The sequence below is a fragment of the Canis aureus genome, chromosome 11 (assembly GCF_053574225.1).
Source record: "Canis aureus isolate CA01 chromosome 11, VMU_Caureus_v.1.0, whole genome shotgun sequence".
NCBI lineage: Eukaryota > Metazoa > Chordata > Mammalia > Carnivora > Canidae > Canis > Canis aureus.
Window position 1 is genome coordinate 15545909 of NC_135621.1, and position 18356 is coordinate 15564264.

General features: G+C 40.4%; 1 long non-coding RNA gene across 1 annotated transcript; it reads left to right on the plus strand.

Annotated features, from left to right (window-relative positions):
- The first annotated feature begins 11227 nt into the window (after positions 1-11227).
- LOC144323427 (uncharacterized) lies at positions 11228-14572 on the plus strand. The gene is made up of 3 exons (XR_013388862.1): positions 11228-11668; positions 13512-13564; positions 14288-14572. It is a non-coding gene; the product is annotated as an uncharacterized LOC144323427 (long non-coding RNA).
- The last annotated feature ends 3784 nt before the right edge of the window (positions 14573-18356 follow it).

Consider the following 18356-nt stretch of genomic DNA (forward strand, 5'->3'; position numbering starts at 1 on the left):
TTATACATATGTCTGACTTGGATGGCTTGTCCCTTTTCAAAGAAAACAAATTAATCAGAATTCTGAGGAAATTTTCCTAAATGCCAGTATTCTAGTATTATTAATCATAAGAAATGAAAAACTTAGAAATACTCCTGAGAGTTTCCAATTTCAAGCAACAATGTTTTGCTTCTAAACAAATATCACTTTAATTTGATAGACTTTTAGCACTGCTTGTGCTCTCTGGGATTTATATATCATCTCTCTTCTGACACCTGTGTGTGCTTTTAAATGTTAACTTTGCTACTACAACTTTTTCTCTGCAGTAGATAAATGAACATGGCAAGTTGACGCTACATGACATACCCGGTAAGAATCTTGCTCTTAAAGCATCTTGTCCTCTTAAGAGGCCGGTTCCTATTTCCAAATGCATCACATTAAAGCCAAAAGATGAATCTGCCTACCTTTATTTCCATCGTATCAGCTCTCACCTTGATTTTGATACTTCCTGACAACCGTATCATCTCTTCATTATCAAATACTCAAGAAAAAGCTAATAGGACTTGTTAAATTTGATCTTGTGTAAATCAAAGAGAGGCGAGGGGCAGCAGAGATAAAATATGGTGATGTTGAGATATAGACAGTGATATTTGCTGAACTCTATCTTTGGTAGCAAACTATTTTAAGGAAACCATCATATGTAGTACTTCCTAGAAATGTGAAAGTTCTTCATTTTGTATTTAATTATCTGAGAATATATTCTAGGAAAAAGAATAAAGAGCACTCCCCTCCCAGATGGAAAATACATACTCTTCAGTTAACCTTTTTGCTGTGCATTTATATTTACGTATATATTTATCTATAGAAATAACACTTTATGGGTTTTAAATTTTTACATAAATTCTGTCTTCCTATGCATATGTTTTGCAATTTGCTTTTTTCTCTTACCAACATGTCTAGGAACTGTTATGTCAGTATACGCAGACTTTTTATTTTCTCCTCCATCTCTTTGGGGCGTTTGCCTTTTAAGATAACTTCTAATTCTCCATGAAACCTTCTCAAAAGGAATCTTGTCAATTAGGTGGATTTCAGTAGAATCATAGAATTTAAGTGCAAGCCAGTGCTTAGAATCAGGGTCTCCCTTAAACATGTGAATCAGGATATTAGAAAGACATCTGCTTATGATTCATTTGAAGTACATTACTTTTGACCTACTGTTGACTGATTAATATAACAATTCAAGAATATAGCAGATTCTTTATTCACAATAGGTTTTTATTTAAGGGAAGAAGGAAAAGGGGAGGAATAGCTGATACAGAAAGTACAGGGTAAACTAAAGTCTCTATACGACTCCCGAGTAGTTATATAACGAAGTTATATAAGACTTCATGCTACCAAAAATTAAAACTTCTGATTGGTCTGTGCCTTTTTTTTTTTTTTTTAAGATTGTATTTATTGGGCAGCCCTGGTGGCTCAGTGGTTTAGTGCCGCCTTCAGCCCGGGGTGGGATCCTGGAGACCTGGGATCGAGGCTCCCTGCGTGGAGCCTACTTCTCCCTCTGCCCGTGTCCCTGCCTCTCTCTCTGTCTCCCATGAATAAATAAATAAAATATTTTTTAAAAAAATTCTTAAATATAAAAGATTGTATTTATTTATTTGAGAGAGAGCATGAGTGGGGTGGGGGGGTGGGTGGGGGAGAAGCAGGCTCCCTGCCGAGCAGGAAGCCCCACATAGGACTCAATCCCAGGACCCTGGGATCATGACCTGAGCTGAAGGCAGATGCTTCATCGACTGAGCCACCCCTGTGCCCCTGGTCTGTGCCTTTAATGAAAAAATAAAAAGTCCTTTTTCAGATTTCCCTTGCTCCCACATCCCAGATCCCTATCCCTCTTAAGGGATAACCGTTGTTAACATTCAGTGTGTGTCTATCTCTCATATATAAATGTTTTTATTTATACTTGGCCTTTATGAGTTTTCAGTTCCCTGAAATCAACTTCTACGTCAAATTCCATCCTCAATCAACTGACCAATTTACAAAGAACCAGAATCATTCTTCTTTAAAAAAAAAATTTAAATCAGCGGTTACAGTTCTTGAACTAGAAGTTAACCACTTGATTCTTAATATGTTTTATTTTAGCATAAATTAAGCTTAAAGAGCACCTAGCATTCTGGGAAAGTCCAATTATTGGTTTCTATACCTTGTGGAAATAGGGTTGGGGAAGAGGAGTGTGCTAGTAATTCTGAGTGAGGCTCATTCTCTTGGCTTAGTCTTCCTTGAACATTGTGGTTGCCCCCCACAATTACTTTATAGGTATTTCTCCGTCACCGTTAAGGCTATAGCTTGGCATGTGAGTGCCCCAGAGCAAATCTATTCTTATCTGCTTTTAATGAAAATATTTCGTGGGGGGCACATCTGGGGGGCTCAGCAGTTGAGCATCTGCCTTGGGCTCAGGGCGTGACCCTGGGGTCCTGGAAATGGGCCCTGCATCGGGGCTCCCCGCAAGGAGCCTGCTTCTCCCTCTGCCTGCGTCTCTGCCTCTCTGTCTCTGATGAATAAATAAATCTTGAAAAAAAATTCACAGGGGAAATTGATTTTGCTAATTGTTTCTGGATGGTCTTTTAAAAAATTTATTTTTTAAATTTAAAACACATTATGCTCATCATAACTATCATTTCCCCTCCTTTATTGAGTACCTGGTCTGTGCCCAGAGCACATACAGCAGGGGAACCAGCCTGTGTAGTTAGAGCTTACAGATGGGGAACAGACGACCATTGCCTGCAGCCCAGGATGTAAGTAGTTTGTCTGCATATATGAGGTTGACTAAGTGCACGTATTCACATTCTGTATTTGAACAGATACGTACACGTCAAATTTTTGAGGTAACTAGAATGACAGTTGGAGCTGATCGTGAATTGGAGGTAAAGCGGGACAGAATGATTTTCAGTCTTGCAAATAATACATTCTCAAGCCTAATTAAAATAGAATAAGTTGTTTTCTAGCTTCAAGGGGACAATTAAGTGATCCTTAAACCCAAGTTGGTTTTGTAAGTTTTGTAGTAGCAGTGAAGAAACAGATGCTTTTTGCTTAGACAGCTGCTTTTTTTTTTTAACCTAGAAAAAAATGGATTTTAAAAAGCAATGGTATTATTTTCTTGTTTTTGATAGATGTTGTCTTGCCACAGATAATAACCCAGGACACAATCCATTCCTAAATCATAGTAGGCCCATTTGGAGAATGATTCATAGTATAATTTGTGTATTTTTCTTTTCTTTTCTTTTCTTTTCTTTTCTTTTCTTTTCTTTTCTTTTCTTTTCTTTCTTTTCTTTTCTTTTCTTTCTTTTTTTTTTTTTTTTTTAATGCAGGCTCCACATGGGACTTGAACTCAATTCTAAGATCGACTAAGCCAGCCAGGGACCCCTAATTTGTATTTTTCTAAATGTGCTTTTCAAATAGGGATTATGGGTCCCCTTTTTCTTTTTTTAAAGATTTTATTTATTCATGAGAGACACACAGAGAGAGGCAGAGACAACAGGCAGAGCAGGCTCCATGCAGGGAGCCCGATGTGGAGCCCGATGTGGAACTCGATCCCGGGACCCTGGGGTCACGCCCTGAGCCAAACAGACTCTCAACCGCTGAGCCACCCAGGCGTCCTTGGTCCCTTTTTTCTTAACTGAAATTGAAGACCTAGACCAAAGAGGTTAAGCCAGAGAGCTTAATGAATATTTGAATTTTCTGATAATCCTTCCAGTGCCTTTTAAGGATATTTTTGATAGTACAGTATATTATTAAAGTTAATTCAAATTATCAGGTCCTTTCTTGGCTCTTTTTGGGAGAAAATAGAGTGAAATCATCAGTTTTTAAATAACTATTTCATAAGCCGGTTATCAAGAAGTAACATTTATCTGTGCTAATTCACAAAAGGTGAAAATCTTTTAATCTGGTGACAGTTCTTTAAAATGTAAAGCCCCATGAAAGAAAAACCATATAGCAAGGACAAGATACTTTGAGGACTTTTTGCTGTTTCCTGGGTGACAAAACTACCCATCTTGTCCAAAAGCTATTGAATATAAGCTCCCACACCACAACTGAATCCGATATTCGTATTTTAAAGCCTAAAAATGTTTCAATTGAAGAAGTGGTATAGGTGGTTTCTCCTCTTCAAAGACTAAGGCCCATGGTAGTGGCACAGGGAATTTATGAAGGGTGTAATTTTGGATGGGCCTTTCTGAAGATGGTCAGATGGCGCCTGTTCGCTGACTGATGGTCTTTGGTGTGTCCCTTTGAGGCTGACCTGGCGGTCCCAAGTCCCCAGCAATTAGTCCACCGCTCTGCTGGAACTAACGCTGTGCTGCTGCCCCTTCCAGTCAGACATTTAAAAGATCACCAACTGGATAAAGAGTGATTTGCAAAATAGTCATCACGTAAAAGAAATTCTTCTCTGCGGAATGTCTGACAAGGATATGATTCTAAAAAATTAGGGATTTCCTTAAATGCAGAATGAAGAGCTAAAGCTTAAGAGGGGTATTGGTTCATTCAATATGGGAAGTGGCTTACTTGTCCCTCTTCACTGACAGCGAGTCTTAGGAAATGGGCGGCTTTAGTTAGACGAAACATGGGCAGGGTTTGTGATTCAGATTATTAAAAGTGAAGAATCCAAAAATTGGCTTTTAAAAATATATTGTCAGGGGGCCAGGTGGCTCAGTCGGTCCGACCCTTGAGTTTTGCTCAGGTCATGATCTCCAGAGTATGGTATTGAGGCCCGCTCCGCACTCCCGAGGAGCCTGCTGAGATTTTTTCTCTCCCTTCCCTGTGCACCTCCCCCATCTCGCAAATAAATCTTTTATTTATTTTTGTAAAGACTTCGTTTATTCAGGAGAGACAGAGAAAGGCAGAGACACAGGCAGAGGGAGAAGCAGGCTCCATGCAGGGAGCCCGAGGTCAGACTTGATCCCTGGACCCTGGGACCCCAGGAGGGAGTCAAAGGCAGACACTCAACCACTGTAACACCCAGGCGCTTCACTTTCCTGAATTTTCATCTTATTTCACTATTCCACAATTGTTTCTAGCTTTACTGTATCTTATTGAACTTTAATTTAGGACCTAGAATTTTTACCGCACTTGAAAATGGCCTGGGGAAGAAACATTTGTTTTATCAAGTGGAACTAATGTTCTTTTTTAAAAAAAGATTTTATTTATTCGAGTCAGAGACAATGCAGGGAGGAGCAGAGGGAGATGGACAAGTAGGCTTGGTGCTGAGTGCAGAGCCCAACACGGGGCTCAATGGCAGGACCCCAAGATCGTGACCTGAGCCTAAGTCAGGAGTCTGCTGCTTAACCGACTGGGCCACCCAGGCACCTGAAGACTGATTTTCTTGTATAGCATATAGGATTCAGTCTTCTGTTTCATGCATTTGATTTTAAACTCTAATGGCCATTCTACAACCCACCCCCCATATTTCACCTTCTATATGTAGGTGTGTTGGTTTTTTTTTTTTTTTTTAAGATTTTATTTGTTTATTTGAGAGAGAGTTGGAGCAGAGAGAGGGAGAGAAAGATGGAGAGATTTTCACTGAGTGTGGAGTTCGTTGTGGTACTTGATCCCACCACACTGAGATAACAACCTGAGTTGAGACCAAGACTGAGATGCTTAACCAACTGAGCCACCCGAACACCCCTAATATATGTAGTTTTTTTTTTAATATGTAGTTTTTAAGTGAAATTATACATGGGTTTAGAAGAACTATAGACAATGTATGAATTTCACCAAGAATGTGTAAGCAAACCTGGGAATAAACATTTTAGGTTTTGCCTGCAATTTCATATGTAAACCCAAGAAAAAAACTTGTAGCTTAAAAGACCTACTTTGTTGCAAAATATATATGTGACACTTCAAAAGATTTTCAGTTTTGGATTCATTTGTGAGTGGGGACCTAACAAAAAAAATGAATAATAAGCAGATTCAGGATTTAGGAGGCGATTTGTGTTTCTGTTTTCCTAAACATTCTATGTGGAGCATTGTACTGGTGCTCTGAAAGATATACAAAATGTACCATATAATTCACTTCTTTGAGGAACTTAAAAACCTAGGGGAGAATTATCTAAGAGATAGAAGAGAATTCAGAGACATTAAAGATGGAGGAGGTAAAATTAGTACTTGTAGAAAGTAGTGCAAAGCTTAAGCGTCAACCAAAAGTATCTCAAAACTAATAAAGCCACGGGGTGTAAAATTAATCTCAGAAATTAAAAGCTTTCATTCATATAAACAACAGCCAATGAGAAGACATACTGGAAGAAAAAGCTTCTTTTAAAGACAAGACAGAGGGGGGGGCCTCTGGATGACTCAGGTGGTTAAGCGTCCCGCTCTTGGTTTTGGCTCAGGTCCTGATCTCAGGGTCATGGGATCAGCACCCCATCAGGCCCTGGGCTCAGCACAGAGTCTACTTAAGATTCTCTCTCCTTCTGCCCCTCCCCCTTCTCTCTCCTCTCAAAGTGAATAAATAAAATCTTTTACAAAAAAATAAGAACAAAGGAGAGAACACCTAGGAATAAATCATAGGCAAGACCCCGAAAAGAAAACTTTCTTTTTCCTGAAAAAGAAAGCACAAACACATGGAGAGGCATGCCATACTTCTGGATAGGAAGACTTAACCAACATAAACATGCCAATTATTTGTAAGTTAATCTATAAATGTAATGCCATCTCAATAAAATATTAGGATTTTCCAAAACCAGAAAGCTGATTCCAAAGTTCCTATGAAGAAGCTCAGTAAGACTAGCCAGGACAGCTCTGAAAACAGTAGTGAGGACAGACTAGCCTTACAAAATACTGAAAACAGAAAACTGCAGTAATGAAAGCAGTCTGGTACTGACATGTGACCAGACAGATCATTAGGATAAAACAGACCCAGATAGTGGAATTTAGCACAAGATAAAGGTGACATTTCAATTCAGTGAGGAAAGTATGGTTTATCCATTAAGTGTCAGGACACCTGCATAGCTATTTGCAGGAATAAACAAAAGCTGGAATCATACCTCATACCAAAATAAAATCCAATGTTAAATGTGAAAACTGAAATGTTTAAAGTACTTGAAGAAATCATAGAATCTTAAAACATTCAGTGTAGTGAAAGCTTTTCTAAGTTTGGTATAAATCCAGAAACAATAAAAAAGATATTAACTGTTAAGTTCATAATAATGTATAATATACATATAATAATGGTAATGTCATGATATATATAAAATAAATTACCCCTCTCAGGAGTGCCTGGGTGGCACAGTCCGTTGAGCATCTACCTTTGGCTCAGGTCATGATCCCAGGGTCCTGGGACTGGGCCCCAAATCAGCCTCCCTGCTCCCCGTTGAAGTTGGACCAGGAGGAAGTAGTCCCAAATCTTATCTCTGATAAAGAACCTGTATCCAAAATGTATAAGGAAATCTCAAAAATAAATTTAAAAATAGATTATTTGAACAGACATGGCACTAAGAAGATAAACAGAAGTCAAGCCCGTGAAAGAGTGTTCGACATCACTTTCTCTCTCTGCCTCTCTCTCCCCCTCTCCCTGCAGCTCTCCCTGCTTCTGCTCTCTCTGTCAAAGGAATAAATAAAATCTTTAAAAAAATATTCCTCATCTCAAAAATCACCTTAAGCAAAGAGAAATTACAGATTTGGAAAAAAGAATTGCAAATCATACCATGCATTGCTTAATATATAAAGAACTCCTAGAATTCAATAAGGAAAAAAAATTCAATAGTCCAAAAGGAAAAAAAAAATCCAAAACTGTAAACAGAGTTTTCATAGAAAAGGATATAAATGACACAAACTGAAAATAAAAGCTCAATCTTCCTGTTAAGAGAATTACAAAATAGGAGCACCTGGGTGGCTCAGTCAGTTAGGCGTCTGCCTTCAGCTCAGGTCATGATCCCAGGGTCCTGGGATCGAGCCCCACCTCAAGCTCCCTGCTCAGTGGGGCGTCTGTTTGTCCCTCTGCCCCTCTCCCTGTGTGTGCTCTCTCACTTTCTCAAATAAATAAAATATTAAAAAAAAGAGGGAGAGAAGTATAAAAAGCTATGCTGAGATACTAGTTTTTCATCTATTCAATAATTTTTTTCTCTAAAACACTGTGTTACATTCCGTATATTATTAAGAATCGGGGAACAAGGGTTTTTGCCAGTAGAGATGTAAATTAGAACAACCACTGAGAATGCTGTGCTGTATATGCCAGATTGACTCTTTCAACTGCCAGTCTTCCTTCCTAGTCAGCGAGGTTGCAAAATACGTGCACTTCCCGTATTTGTGCAGCTCGTATCCGGAAGCTAATTAGACTTTCACAATTATTTGTTCTCTGCACGATCTGAAAAGAGACACGAGGCCGAGGCCATCTTTTTGAGGCTCTTGAGTGTTGTAAGGTTGTGGGACACCTGTTTGCACGCAGCAGTCAGGGGTGGAAAGTCTGTCCTCGCGCTTTCTGGACACGGAGAAGTAGCGCTGGTGGCCGCAGCTCCTTACGATGACCTGTCAATCCCTAGATTGTGGGACGACACCGTGCTTGTCCAGGTTGCCAGGAGGGAGCGCGGTGGCGGTGCTGGCCTCCGGCTTCTGGCGGGGTTCCACCGGGGCAGGAGAGTCCCCGGCCCCTGCCAGCACCTGACATGGGCGTTTGTAAAAGTCATAACCCTTCTAATAGGCGTATATATCATTGTGGCTTGAACTTGTATTTCCTTTTTTTTTTTCTTCTAGTAGAATTTTACTTTCATATAGAGTGGGAAAAAAAAAAAAACCTAAAAGGTTAAAGCAAGTCCAACAACCACCTCTACGCAATAAAGCCTTTGCGAATGTCAACTGAAGTGATCCAGAGCTAAAACTGAATTATGCAGATTTTCAGTGAAGTCACCCAGTCATGTAATGCAAACAAAAGTCAACTATTTACACGTTAGGCGAGCCTCTCAAAAATGCACCCCAAGAAGCATTCATCTTTGTTTTTTGCTTTTTGTTTTTGTTTTGTTTTGTTTTGTTTTCGTATGCCATCCAAAGACTTGCACGTTTTTTCAGATTATTTAATCTTTTCAATAGAACGTGGCCTGTCCCGTGTGGTAATGCTCTGGTACTATTCGTTTAGGATGGCTCCTCCTGCAACCAGACGTGTCCCCAGAGGGGCTTTGGTTCTGCTTTAGAAGTTCCAATAGAGATTAAAATCTTTTTTGAATCAAATATCAGTATGGAGGGAGGGGATGCGGGGTGCAACATAGACCAGCAGGTTACCTCTCTGTATGTTAGAGATCACTCCTTTGAGGTATTTGCGCCACAGCCTGGTCCGTCCTGCTTCATATTAGGTAGTACAGGTTTGAATCATCAGAACCTTGGCAAGACCTGATTTTTTTTTCAAAATTACAATTACCTCTAGGAGCAAGTCCATGTTACTGAGTCATGGGAAATTTATTATCGTGAAGGAAAACAAGTATAGCCAGGCATCTTTAAAAATATGCCCCAACCACTGCTTCTCAATATTGAAAAACTAAAACTACATACATTTATTGTACAACAAATCCCATCTGGGTCCCCTGAAATTCCCCTAGTTTCATTCATTAGAAAGGGATTAGGAAAAAAAAAAGAGACTTAGCACTTTATTATTATTTTTTTTAAGATTTTATTTATTCATGAGAGACACAGAGAGAGAGGCAGAGACACAGGCAGAGGGAGACGCAGGCTCCATGTAGGGAGCCCGATGCAGAACTCGATCCCAGGACCCTTGGGTCACGTTCTGAGTCCAAGGCAGGTGCTCAACCCCTGAGCCACCCGGGGGTCCCTACAAATCGCTTTCATAGAAACTAACAAGCTGATTCTAAAATTCATGTAGAAGTGAGCCTAAAATGGCCAAAGACAATTTTGGAAGAAAACAAAGGTGAAGGCCCAGGACGACTTGATGTCAAGACCAACCTTGAAACTGCACTAACCGGGGTCGTGTGGTCTGGGCATCAAGAGAGACAAATCAGTGGAATAGAATGGTGTTCGGAAATAGAACCGCCCATCTGTGGACAACTGATTTTCAACAAAGGTGCAATAAAGGACAGTCTTTTCAACAAATGGTGCTGCAGCAGAAATGAAACAAAACATTAACTTCCATGTCTACCTTGTATCATATATATAAAAAACCCAACAATCTCCAAATGAATCCTGGACCTGAAACTATAAAACTTTTCAAATACATAGAAAATCTTTGGGACTGGGAGCTAAGCAGAGAGTTCTTAGAAACAACACCAAAACACAACCCATAAAGGAAAAGTTGTCAGATTTCATCAGAATTAATTAATTAATTTTTATTTATTTTTAGATTTCATCAGAATTTAAAATTTCTCTTTGAAAGGCATTAGAGAATGAAAAGAGAAGTTGGACCGGGAGGAAATAGCTCCAAATCTTATCTCTGATAAAGAACCTGTATCCAAAATGTATAAGGAAATCTCAAAAATAAATGTAAAAATAGATTATTTGAACAGACATGGCACTAAGAAGATAAACAGAAGTCAAGCGCGTGGAAGAGTGTTCGACAGGAACAGAAGCAGGCTCCATGCAGGGAGCCCGATGCGGGACTCGATCCCGGGACCCCGGGGTCACGCCCTGGGCCAAAGGCAGATGCGTGCAACCTCCACGTTCCCTTTGTTTCACAATTCTGGCTACATATTTAGGTGCACACTCTCTGAACACCCTTGACCCTTTGTCCATCCTTAGATAGCTCCATTTCTGAAAAAGAGTCAAGTCATAACTCAAACTGCTTGACCCTCGCTCCTCCTTTCTTTTCACACTCATCAGTATAGGAGAGGGATGGAGACTGGACACAGGCCAGACGCCCAGCTCTGAAATTTTACATTGTGTCTCCCAGTGAGACTTGAGCAATTTACTTAACTTTCTTTGCCCAGCTTCTACATTTATAAAATAGAGATAATAATAGTATTTACCTCATAGGGTGGCTGAGAATATTGAATGAGTCATTAGATATAAAGTGCATAGAACACACCAGGATGGTAAATTCTTAATATTAGCAATTATGACTATTAGCAGAAGATTTTGCTTGTGTCATTTTGCCGGAGGCGAACACCTCCCACCAGCTCTATCCCACCTCCTCCCACCTCGTGGTCTTTTAATAGATGATCTCATTTTTCCCACAGCATGTTGAACAACATTCTTTACTGGCCCTTCTAGAATTATAAACACGATCAAGAACCTCCCACTTAAAAATCTATCCTTAATGGTGAGCATTTCTTCTTCTCTCTTGTTCTATAATCAAATTTATTAAAAGTCCACACTGAGACCTCCACTTTCTTCTGTTTCCCTTCATTCCTCACATTACTGCGATCTACTGGACCCCATCATACCACAAAATTGCTTTGACTGAGGCCAAGTATGACTATTTTCAAGATGCCTCTCCTGTGTTTTTCCACTGTATCCTGAGGCCGGATTACCTTAAAATTATGACTTTTTCAACACTTCATATACCCTCTGACGTATGATTTTTTTTTAATTTTTATTTATTTATGATAGTCACAGAGAGAGAGAGAGAGGCAGAGACACAGGCAGAAGGAGAAGCAGGCTCCATGCACCGGGAGCCCGACGTGGGATTCGATCCTGGGTCTCCAGGATCGCGCCCTGGGCCAAAGGCAGGCGCTAAACCGCTGTGCCACCCAGGGATCCCCCTGACGTATGATTTTTACTTACTTATTTTGTTTATATTTGTTTTCCCTGAGTAGAATGTAAAATCAAGGAGAACAGGGATTTTCGTGTCCTCTGTTTATTGCTACATCCCTATCACCTAACATAATGCAAGGAACGTCACAGGCGCTTACTAAATGTGCCTTGAGTGAGGGAACGCTGAATTGTGATGATCTGTTTTTCTGTCTCCTATGTTAGACAGGAGCTACTCTGAGGACTGGAACTGTCCCTCCGATCTCTTTATTAGCCCTGCTAGCTCAGAGCCTGACCCAAATGGGAGTGTGAACATTGATGGGTTCATGCGGAGTCGCTATGGTTCCAGTATTTTTGGTAAATGCTTCTGGAAGATACTCCAAGGCCTGAGAAAGTGGTTTTTAAATTCTATTCTGAAATCCTAGAGTTCCAATGAGCTGCTATGAAGATTTTGCAAACAGTGGAGATTTAAGTTATGTAAAGAAACTGTATTAGTCAGTGGTCTCCAGAAAATAGGACCAATAGGAGATTATCTACCTATCTGTTGATCTAGCTATCTAGCTATCTAGCTATCATCTATCTATTTAATCTATCATCTATCTGGAGATTTATTAAGAGGAATTGGCTTCTGTGATTATAGAGGCTGAGAAGGCTCACAATCTGGAGGAGACAAACCAAAAACCAGACACAACTACAGAGAACAAACAGATGGTTACCCGAGGAGAGGTGGGTGGGAGGAATGGGTGACATAGGTGAAGGGGATTAAGAGTGCACTCATGATGACAAGAACTGTGTATTATATGGAACTGCTGAATCACTATATGGTACACCTGAGACTAATACAACATTGTGTATTAACTATACTGGAATTAAAATAAAAATTTTTTTTAAAAAAAGATTTTATTTATCCATGAGAGACACAGAGAGAGAGGCAGAGACACAGGCAGAGGGAGAAGCAGGCTCCCTACGGGGAGCCCGATGTGGGACTCGATCCCAGGACCCAGGGGTCATGCCCTGGCCAAAGGCAGATGCTTAACCGCTGAGCCATCCAGGTGCCCTAAAATAAAAATCTTAATAAAAAAATAGTTCTCCTGCTAAAATAAGTTTGAAAATGATGTTTAAACCAAAGACAGGAAGGAGGGGTGCCTGGGTGGCTCAGTCAGTTGGGCTTCTGACTCAATTTCCACTTGAGTCACGATCTCAGGGTTGTGAGATGGAGCCCCGCGTCGGGCTCCAGGCTGACGGTGGAATCTGCTTAAGATTCTCTCTCTCCCTTTCCCTCTGCCCCTACCCCCACACTTTCTCTCTCCCTCCCTCTCTAAACAAACAAACAGAAAAATAGAGGAAGAAGAAAATACAAAGAAAGAACAGAGAACATTGAGTGCACGTTTGGATCACGTGGGGAATTTCCACACTGATACCTGGGCCCCATTCCCAGAGATGTTAGTAGGGGTTAAGGATTGAGCATAGACAGTTCTTAAATTCTTCAGGTAATTCTAAGTAACAGCCAGGGCTGAGAGCCACTGCAATAGGCAGTCCTTGAGAAACGGGGCGAGACTAAAAGGGAAAATGAAGGTTAGTGTGTTGAGAGAGGCAAAATGACCCCAATGGTTGCTTAAAGTCCTTGTTAGTAATACTGGGCCACTGGGGACACCTGGGTGGCTCAATGGTTGAGCGTCTGCCTTTGGCTCAGGTCCTGGGATCGAGTCCCACACATAGGGCTCACCTGTAGGGAGCCTGCTTCTCCCTCTGCCTGTGTCTCTGCCTCTCTCTGCGTGTCTCTCATGAATAAATAAAGTCTTTTTTTTTTAAAACAATACTGGGCCATAAATAGTCCATGTTACTGGTTTTTTTTATAGGCATGACTAGTAATTGGATCCAGACACTCGAAGGGACATAAGAGCAAAAGCAAGTAAGTAGTTAATGGTTACTTTATGGGGCACTAATAAGAACTAAAAAATAAAAAAAAACCCATCCTTCTTCCTTGAAGCTTTCTAAAAGGTTAATTATCAACCAGTTCTTTCAACCCTTAAATTACTTTCTGAGAGTGAATTAGAAAGAGGAGCATGAATTCTATTAGGAGATTGTGGTACTACCACAGATTAATTCTTCTTATTAAATGGTGCTGTTGTTCATTTGTCACCATGAAGAGGCTAACTTAATCCTTGTTTTGAGCTTGCATATTGAGCAATTCTGGATAATTGCATGTAGAAGGATAACCTTTATAACAGGCACAATCCAATACAGAGAAGAACTCATTCTTGGAATGCAATTTCAAATTCATAGAGTGGAATCTAGCATCGAGGATGCATGAGTTTAACGGTGCATGAGCATGAGTTTAACGGTGTTATCATTCCTAACGGAAATTTCCAGTAATCTGTGGTTGAGTATAGACTTGGGAACATGGCATCGTGGCCACCACATTGGATTTATCAGCGGATGAGTGTCATTAACCAGAGGTTGCATGATGTTGGTCACAGGTGCCTTGTTTGGGTTATTGTCCTCTTTATGAAAATACATTTCATATAATAGACGGACTCTCCATGTAGAGAAGGAGATATCGTAATCCAACTCTTTGTAAAGAGTATTTCCATTAAAATATATTGGACTTTTTTTTTCCCTTTCAAATGAACAGGTTCTTGCGAGTAAATCTGATGAAGCGGTTTGCCACGAGAATCGCCTGACACTCCAAAGCAAAAGCACTGAACAAAAGTCGACTTTCACAGAAGTGGCTATCGCATGATTTCTCCTGCAAGGACCAGTACTTTCTATTCCGTGATGATCTGCGTCCTCTGCTATGCTTCATCTCATGCTTGACTGATTCCAAGTGTGAAGGGGGTTAACTGTATTCGCTATTGGCAATTTAGCATTAATTGTAATACGCTGTAATCCAAATTACAATCTGTCATTGCCAGTCAAATTGTGAAGCGTTGTAATTGCGTTTTAGAGTTCCGCTGCCGTTGATGATTGCTACCTCATTTGTGTTTTAATATCCCGTGACGAATTTGCAAATGGAAATACAATCCTGTAACAAGCCAGGAAACAAGCATTGTTCGTCCTATTATAACAGCTAGAAAATTATTTCTCAACAAATGAAAAGGGAAAGAGATGGTAAGACAGTGAAGAGAAATCATTTAAGGACGAAAAAGATACAAAAAGACTTCAGTTTTCTAGCGGCTCATAAAAGTAAGTGAGCCGTAGAGTTTTTTGGGAACACGTTTTTAAACAAGACGTTACAGAATAATCTTTAAAATTATTTGTGAAAGCTACCCGTACTAATACAAATTGCTCTAGTTTATTGATTTGAATTGGTGTAGAGAATTCCCCAGCATACTCAACATTCTTTCCTTGGTGATCCTTCCTGTTGTTTTTACTGTTAAAAATCATGCTACTGTGAGTGTTCTTTTTTTTTTAAATTAATTAAATAATTTTTTTTTTTTTTTTTTTTTTACCGTGAGTGTTCCTATGTATGAGTCTTCATCACCTGGGGAAGACAGGTTCACGGGGAGTATCCTTAGCAGGGATCTCTGGTTTACAGAGTATGCCTATCTTCTATTTCACTCGAAAAAAAAAAAAAAGAATTATATATTTGAGAGAGAGTGAGCATTTTGGGAGCGGCAGAGAGAGAGAGATTGTCCCCCCCCCTTTTAAAAAATGTTTAATTCAATTTACGCAACATGCAGTGTGTCACATGTTCAGGGGCAGGCTTTCGTGGGTCAGCAGTTGCATGTAACACCTGGAGAGGGAGAGAGAATCTTAGGCACGCTGGGCCTCGATCTCACCACCCTGAGATCACCACCTGAGCCAGAACCAAGAGTCGGGCCCTAACTGCCTGCGCCACCCAGGTGCCCCTTGACACCTTGTTGGGAACACATTGTTGACTGTAAGTGCGACGTTGCGCCGCCAGGTCTCTAGAGCTCATTCACCTTGTTGGGCTGAAACTTTCTGTCGATTAGGCCTCCCCATGCCCCCCACGCCCCCCTCATGCTCTCTGGCAACCAGTTTCACTGCAAATCACGCAGTATTTGTTTTTCTGTGACTGGCTTATTCCACTCGGCCTCGCTTCAGTTATCTCACCGTTCTCAAAGGTTCACTCATGTTGTCACCTATTTCGTATTTTGTCTTTTTTAAGGCTGAATAGTATTCTTCTTTTTCTTTTTTTTTTTTAAGATTTATTTATTAGAGAGAGAGAGCGCACAAGCAGGGGGAGCTGCAGCAGAGAGGGGAGCAGCAGGCTCCCCAGACCCTGAGCAGGGAGCCCGACGTGGGGCTCGATCCCAGGACCCCGGGGTCATGACCCGAGCCGAGGGCAGACGCCTAGCCAACGGCCCCGGGTGCTCCAACGCTCGGTAGCATGGTTGCATGCACATGGCACTGCTCTTCATTCCTCTATCGGTCACCGTACACGCAGCTGGCTTCCACATCTTGCTGTGTGCGACGGATGCTGCAATGAACCTGCGAGTGCTGGTGTCTACGAAACCTTCTGATGGGGATGTTCTTTGGGTAAATGCCCAGGGGAGGGCGGCTGGATCATAGGATTTTTACAGTTTTAATTTTTTGAGGGATCTCCACACAGTTTGCCACGGCAGCTGCATAGTTGGGCGTTCCCGCCAACACTGTGCCAGAGTTCCAGTCCCTCCACATCCTTGCCAGCAGGTGTTGTGCTTGGTCTTTTCGAGGATGGCCATCCTGACAGGTACGAGGTGATAGTTCGGTGCAGTTTTATTTGTATGTCCTTGATGATTAGTAACAGTGAGCATTTATTTCATATGCCTGTTGGCTTTTTGTATGCTTTCCTTGAAGAAATGTCTATTCAAGTCCTTAGCCCATTTTTTTGGCTTTTTAAAGTTTTTTACTTTTATTCCAATTAACATATAGTGTTCTGCTAATGTCAGGTATACAATATAGTGATCCAACAATTCTATATGTCACCTCGTGTTCTTCATGGTCATGGCAAGTGCACTCTTTAATCCCCATCATCTATTTAACCCATCCCCCATCCTGTGACCATCAATTTGTTCTCTATAAGGGTCTTATTTCTTGATTTCTCTCTTTTCCCTCTGCTCTTTTCTTAAATTCCACATATGAGTGAAATCATATAGTATTTGTCTTTCTCTGACTGACTTATTTCACTTAGCATTATCTTTCCTCCATCCAGGTTGTTGCAAATGGCAAGGTTTTGTTCTTTTTTTTAGGCCAGTAATATTCCATTACACACACACACACACACACACACACAAACATACACACCACATCTCCTTTTCCATTCATCAGTCAATGGACACTTGGGCTCCAATATCTTGGCTGTTGTAAATAATGCTGCAATAAACACACGGATGCATGTATCCTTTTGAATTAGTGCTTTTGTATTCTTTGGGTAAATACCCAGTACTGAGATTGCTGGTTCATAGGCTGGTTCTTTTTATTTTAATTTTTAAATTTTTTTTGAGATTTTATTTATTTATTCATGAGAGACTCAGAGAGAGGCAGAGACACAGGCAGAGGGAGAAGCAAGCTCCCTGCAGGGACCCTGATGTAGGACTCGATCCCAGGGCCCCAGGGTTACACCCTGAGCCGAGGGCAGATGCTCAACCGCTGAGGCCCCCACGTGTCCCTACATAGAATTGTTTAGCCATGAGAAAGAAGGAAATGTTGCCTTTTGTGATAACATGGATGGAACTTGAGAACATTCTGCTAAGTGAAATAAGCCAGACAGAGAAAGACAAATACTGTATGATTTTGCTTATATGTGTAATCTAAAATAGCTGAACTCTTAGAAATAGACACTAGAATGGTGGTTGCGAGGGGCTGGATATTGGGGGAAATGGGGAGATGTTGGTCAAAGGTTAGAAACTTCTAATTATAATGTAATGAATAGGTTCTGTGAATCTAATGTATGACTGGGTACTTGATAATACAATGTTAAATACTTAAAGGTTGCTAAGAGGGTAGATCTTGAATGTTCTTATCACAAATAGATATGGTAATCAGTGAGGTGATGGAGGTGTTATCTAATGCTACTGTGATAACCAGTTTGCAATATATATTGAATCAATATGCTGTATGTCTTACACAATGTTATATGTCAATTATATGTCACTAATGCTAGAAGTAAGTAAAAATAGAAATAAATAAAACCTCCAATAATATAAAACACTTCAAAACACATGTAAAATAATTTATGGGTCAACGAAGAAATCATATTGAAAACTAAAAAATACTTAGAACTGAAAACATAAAAATGCTACATACCCAAACCTGCAGGATGCAGAAGGGAACCTTTTGGCAATTTATAGATTTAAAGTTTGTATTAGAAAAAAAGTAAAACTAAATAGTAAGATAAAGATTTAACTTAAGAAATTAGGAAAGGGGGATGCCTGGTTGAATGTCAGTGGTTGAGCCTCTGCTTTTGGCCCAGGGCGTGACCCCAGGGTCCTGGGATTGAGTCCCACATCAGGTTCCCCGCAGGGAGCCTGCTTCTCCCTCTCCCTGTGTCTCTGTCTCTGTGTGTCTCATGAATAAATAAATAAAATCTTTAAAAAAAATTCAGACAACACAGATAGCCTAGAGAATAGAATTCTTCATATAGTCCTAAGACTTTGGTGTAGAATCTATAGTTTAGATCTTTAGGGCTTTTTGTTTTTTCTCTTGTATTCCTTAATGTCCTTAACAAACAAGGAAATCAAATAGTTCACTTAAAACAT